A 6,150-nucleotide genomic window follows, 5' to 3' on the forward strand; every position below is an offset into this window, starting at 1 on the left:
AATGTTTGACAGATCTTGACTTGTTTTATGCTTTCAAGACCTCGCTGACCCACAGCGGTGCCATGGACATATGTCTCCCAGAATACCCCACCTCCATCTGCAATTGTTCTGGTAGTGTATCCATAGAGTTTTCTTGGTAAAAATACGGAAATGGTTTACCATTGCCTCCTTCCACACAGTAAACTTGAGTCTCTGCCCTCGACTTTCTCCCATGCCACTGCTGCCCAGCGCAAGTGAGTTTTGACTTGTAGCAGATTGCTTTCCACTTGCTAGCCACTGTCCAAGCTAGGAATGGAATGGATATGCCTCTGCTTGACTCTCCCTCCTGTAGTCGAGACTGGCAGAGTACTGGAAACTCTCCAGTGCGACCCTGAGAGGGGTGTTTGATACATAGTAAGCACTTAACAAATACCACAGTCTATTGGGTCCAAGCAAATAAACAGATATGGCCCTTGTTTGGTAGGTACTTAGATGATGAAACGTGTCGGTCATCTCAGAGCAGAAACCAAGAGTAGAATCTGGAATCCCAGAGCTGAGAGGGATCCAAAGGAGTCATGTTATCTACTCCCTTGACAAAAGAGCAAAGAAGCAGTGACCTAGTGGATGGAGCACAGGGCTGGGGGTCAGAAGGGAATAGGTTCTAATCCAGGTTCCGCTAACTGTCTGCTGTATGACCTTGGGCAAGTCACTTACCTTCTCTCTGCCTCAGTTCCCTCATTTGTAAAATGGGAATTAAAACTGTAAGCCCTATATGGAACATGGAGTGTGTCCAACCTAATTAACTTTCATCTACCCCAGCACCTAGTTCAGTGCCTGGCAAATAGTAAGCGTTTAACAAATGAAATAAAATAAAACAAGATTTTTAAAAAAGCGGGACAAAAAGTGACTTGTCTAATCACAGGTCTGCAACCTTCCTCAATGGCCTCTTCCAGTGTTTCACCACCCACACAGTCAAGAGATCCTTCCAAACATCCAACTGAAGTCTCTACCACTTTAATTTAAGCCCATGCATCCTCTTGTTTAGCCCTCGGGTCCACAAGGAAAAGAGATTTCAGAAAAGAGTTCTCAAGTGTCAATCCAGCAAAGTTCACTGTGGCTCAATTCACTTGAAAGCAGAGGAAAGATCAATACCAATGAAAAGCATATTTACTAATATTATTCCTGCACTTTGCTTAAAATAGCTCCGAGTCAATCAGTGAAAACACATTTTTTTATTTTTGCTTGAATTTCTGTGGGTTTAAAAGAGACATTTTTCTCTCCTGAACTGGATCATTTGAATTATCTGCTGATAGTTCAAATCTGTAGATAATTTGCTTTACTCACATTTCTAAGAACTAATTACCTGTACATAGAAAATGATGAAATCTCATTATATTTTCTTTTCAAATCTGACATGCATTTAATTACAGTCACCAATTATTACTGTTCATGTAGCATATTCTAGTATTGACCGTCACACGCAGGAATATTTACTGCACAGATGTGTTACTTTAATTAAACAAATGTGATTACACACACATCCTTTTTGATTGGGTTTCAAAGCCCAGAATTTGAAAGTGACACATTTTCCTTTAGTGGTGTAGAATCCCAGAAATGAAATGGAAAAATTGGTTGGAGGGGCTAGCAGGAGGTGTCCACTGGTTCCTGTACCCATTTCCTTTACACATTCATTATTATTATTATTATCATTGTTATTATTATTAGTAGAAGTAGTATTTTCTTAAGCACTTACTATGTGTCAAGAACTTTTCTAAGCACTGGGATAGATTGAAGCTAAGCAGGTTGAACATAGTCCATCCCTCAGGGGGTCACGGTCTAAGGAGGGGGGAGAAAGGCTAGTTAAATCCCCATTTTACAAATGAGGAAACAGAGGCTTTTCCATGCTTTGCCCAAGGACACACTACAGGCAAGAGGCAGAGCCAGGCTTAGAACTCAGTTTCTTTGTCACACCACACTTCAATCTGACCAAAAGCCTCCTTCAGTGGACCGGCATTGATGACATTGAGGATGATAATGGTATTTCATGAAGTCCTGACTATGTGCCAGGCACTGTTCTAAGTATTGGGGTAGATGTAAGATGATAATCAGGTTGGACACAGTCCCTTTCCCATATAGGTCTCACGCTCCTAATCCCCATTTTACAGATGAGGGAACTGAGACGCAAAGAAGTTGAGTAATTTGCCCAAGGTCACACAGCAGACAAGTGGCAGAGCCGGGAGTAGAAGCCAGGTCCTTCTGAATCCCAGACCCGTGCTCTATCCACTGAACCATTGTTTGCCAGTGTCAATGTCATCTGCATGATTTTTCACAAGATACTATATAGCAGTGGGGTTGTCAGTCTATCCAAAATTTTATTTGGAAGAAAGCCCAGGCCCCGGGCATTAGAAGGACCTGGGTTCTAATCACAACTCTGCCACTTCTCTGCTGTGTAATCTTGGACAAGTCACTTGGCTTCTCATGCGTCAATTATATCATCTGCAAAAAGGGGATTAAGTATGAGAGCCCCATGTGGGGCATGGACTGTGTCCAACTTGATTAGCTTGAATCTACCCTTATGCTTAGTACAGTGCCTGGCTCACAGTAATCTCTTCACAAATACCATAAAATAGAAAAGAGAAGAAATTTGTACGCAGTGAATTTAAATAAGTTTAATGGACAGCCAAACTTTAAGAATAGCTTCTAGAGATGAGGTTTCTGTTTTCACCCTTTTCATGGCCTTAAAACATTTTTGCAGTCGTCCATGAGTTTCCATACCATAACTATGCCCACTTTCCTAGAAATCCTGCAATGCGAATCTTCAGTGTGCGTGCTTAAAGATATTCATTTTATTTAAATCCCCTCTCATCTGTCTTCACAGTTACAGTAGTAGTAGTGTTTATTGAGCACCCATTAAGTTTAATACCCTGTACTAAGTGCCTGGGATAGTAAAATACAAAGAAGTGAAATGTTCCCTGCCCACAAGGGGAAAGTGACTCTCGTTTTTGTATCTTCTATGCATTTTTTGTTATAATTTTCACTAAAAATGCATGAACATACTGTGTTCTTGTCATTTACTTTCTACAGAAACAGCATGGCCTAGTAGATAGATCACGGGACAGCGAGTCAGAAGGATCTGGGTTCTAATCCTAGCTAGGCCACTTGACTGCTGTGTGACCTTGGGCAAGTCATTTCACTTCTCCATGCTTCAGTTGTCTCAGTTCTAAAATGGTGATAAAGACTATGAGCCCCATGTGGAACAGGAACTGTGTCCAACCCAATTGTCCAACCCAAGAGATTTATAGTAAGAGATTAATAAATACCATTAAAAAAAAAGAATTCCCATTCTGCAGATGAGGAAGGTGGCTCACAGAGAAGTAAAATGATTTGTTAAAGGTTATAGAATATAGTGCCTGGTGCATAGTAAATACTTAACAAATGCTACAATTATTATTATTACTTTCTCTCCTTAGCTAATGAAGGAGCTATGCTTTATTTTCTCAGACTCTGCTTTTGACCTACCTAAAGTAGTAGTAATAATACTATTTATTAAACACATAGTCAATGCTTAACAAATGCTACAATTATTATTATTATTATAATTACTTTCCCTCCCTAGCTAATGAAGGAGCTATGCTTTACTTTCTCAGACTCTGTTTATGACCTACCTAAAGTAGTAGTAATAATACTATTTATTAAGCACTTAACTGTGTGTAGCGCATTCATTCATTCATTCAATCATATTTATAGAGTGCTAACTGTGTACCAAGCACTGTACTAAGTGCTTGGAAAGTACAATTCAGCAATAAAGAGAGACAATCCCTGCCCACACTGGGCTTACAGTCTAGAAGAAGGGAGACAGACATCAAAACAAGTGAATAGGCATCAATATAAATTAATAGAATTATAGATATATACATATCAAAACAAGTAAACAGTCATCAATACAAATAAATAGAATTATAGATATGTACATATATATACACAAGTGCTGCGGGATGGGGGTAGAGCAAAGGGAGAGAGTCAGGGCAATGCAGGGGGGGAAGTAAGGAAAATGGGGGCTTAGTCTTGGAAGGCCTCTTGGAGGAGGTGAGCCTTCAGTAGGATTTTGAAAGGGGGAAGTGTGATTGGTGGATTTGAGGAGGGAGAGTGTTCCAGGTCAGAGGTAGGATGTGGCCCAGGGGTCGAGCACTGTACTAAGCACTGGGAGAGAATATACAAGTGGGAATTAGACATGGTCCCTGGCCCTAAGGAAGCTAAAAATCTAAAATGACAATGGAGGAGAGGGAACTGGATACAGACACACAAGAAGAGATTAAGCAAAACACTGAAACGATATCAGTGACGAGGACAAATCACCAAACCAAAAACAAAGATCGGATTGGTAATTTAGCTAGAGGAGATGAATCGCAGGTTCCTCGTGGCTTAGAATCCATAGCCACAACTGCAGCCACAGTGACCTTTACACCCATGACAGAAGGGGTAAGGTCAAGAGTCCAAGCTGCCTGGCCTGGTGCTGAAAAGAAGGGCAACATTCATGATCTGGCCGGACTGAGCCCCAAATGGTTGGTCTTAGCAACCTTACATGAATTAATAGAATCATGACCCTTTTTTTGTTCGGTTTTAATGGTATTTGTTAAGCACTTACTGTGTGCCAGGTACCGTACTAAGTGCTGGGGTAGGTACAAGCTAATCAGGTTGGACACAGTCAAGATCCCACAGTATTAATCCCCATGTTACAGATGAGGTTACTGAGACACAGAGAAGTTAAGTGACTTGCCCAAGGACCCACAGCAGCCAAGTGAGAAGAGAAGCGGCGTGACTCAGTGGAAAGAGCACAGGCTTTGGAGTCAGAGGTCATGGGTTCAAATCCCGGCTCCGCCAATTGTCAGCTGAGTGACTTTGGGCAAGTCACTTAACTTCTCCGTGCCTCGGTTACCTCATCTGTAAAATGGGGATTAAGACTGTGAGCCCCACGAGGGACAACCTGATCACCTTGTAACCTCCTTAGCGCTTAGAACAGTGCTTTGCACATAGTAACAGCTTAATAAATGCTCTTATTATTATTATTATTATTATTATGTGGCAGATCCAGGATTAGAATCCAGGTCCTAGCGACTCCCAGGCCTGTACTGTATCCACTAGGAAACTCTGCTTCTCCGATGTCTTTAAATGGCTACTGGGTGAACAGTCACCTATTGACTACCTAGTGCTTAAAGCTTTTTCTCTTCCTGGCTTTCGAAAGGAAAATTACATCTTGGCCTTTCTGATTTTACACCTATGAACCCTTTTCTTGGGGTGTGTTTGTGGAACTCTGGACCAACTTCCCGGCTTCTGTGGTTAGTCTCAAAGCAGTGTGGCCTAGTGGCTAGAGCATGGGCCTGGGGGCCAGAAGGACCTGGGTTCTAACCCCAGCCTCACTACTTCAATCAATCAATCAATCGTATTTATTGAGCGCTTCCTGTGTGCAGAGCACTGTACTAAGCGCTTGGGAAGTACAAGTTGGCAACATATAGAGACGGTCTCTACGCAACAGTGGGCTCACAGTCTAGAAGACTACTTGTCTGCTGTATGATCTTGGGCAAGTCACTTAACTTCTCTATACCTCAGTTATCTCATCTGTAACATGGGGATTAATGTGGGACATGGACCGTGTCCAACCTGACTAGCTTGCATTTACCCCTTGGCACTTAGCAATCGATTAATAAATACCATTGAAAAAAAATGCTTCTCCTGTTTGGCCAAATATGTCCTTCCCTCTTGGCCACTTTAATTTACAGACATCAACTCAATGGAAACAAGTTCTAATCTTTGACATCAAAGAAACACTATGTGCCAAGCACAGTATTAAGCACTGTGTAGATATAAGATTATCAAGCCCCACACTGATAAAAAAAAAGCTGAGACTGTCAGTCCACAACATAAGTAGGAGGGAGAACAGGTATTGGGAAAGACATTTTTGCCTAGTGGCTAGAGAATGAGCCTGGGACTCAGAAGAACCTGGGCTCTGATCCCGGCTCTGCCAATTGTGTGCTTTGGGGATTTGAACAAGTCACTGAATTTCTCTGTGCCTCACTTGCCTCATCTGGAAAATGGGGATTAAATCCTCCTCCCACTAAAAACCCTAGGTAGGATGTGTCCAACCCAATTATCTTGTGTCTACCCCTGCATTTC

At 41.9% G+C, this 6,150-nt stretch overlaps 1 non-coding gene across 1 annotated transcript; it reads right to left on the minus strand.

The window, feature by feature from the left end:
• Window positions 1–243: 243 nt before the first annotated feature.
• LOC119926021 lies at window positions 244–380 on the minus strand. Its single transcript, XR_005449940.1, has one exon. It is a non-coding gene; the product is annotated as a small nucleolar RNA SNORA7 (small nucleolar RNA).
• Window positions 381–6,150: the final 5,770 nt, after the last annotated feature.

This window comes from Tachyglossus aculeatus, chromosome 3 (genome assembly GCF_015852505.1).
Source record: "Tachyglossus aculeatus isolate mTacAcu1 chromosome 3, mTacAcu1.pri, whole genome shotgun sequence".
NCBI lineage: Eukaryota > Metazoa > Chordata > Mammalia > Monotremata > Tachyglossidae > Tachyglossus > Tachyglossus aculeatus.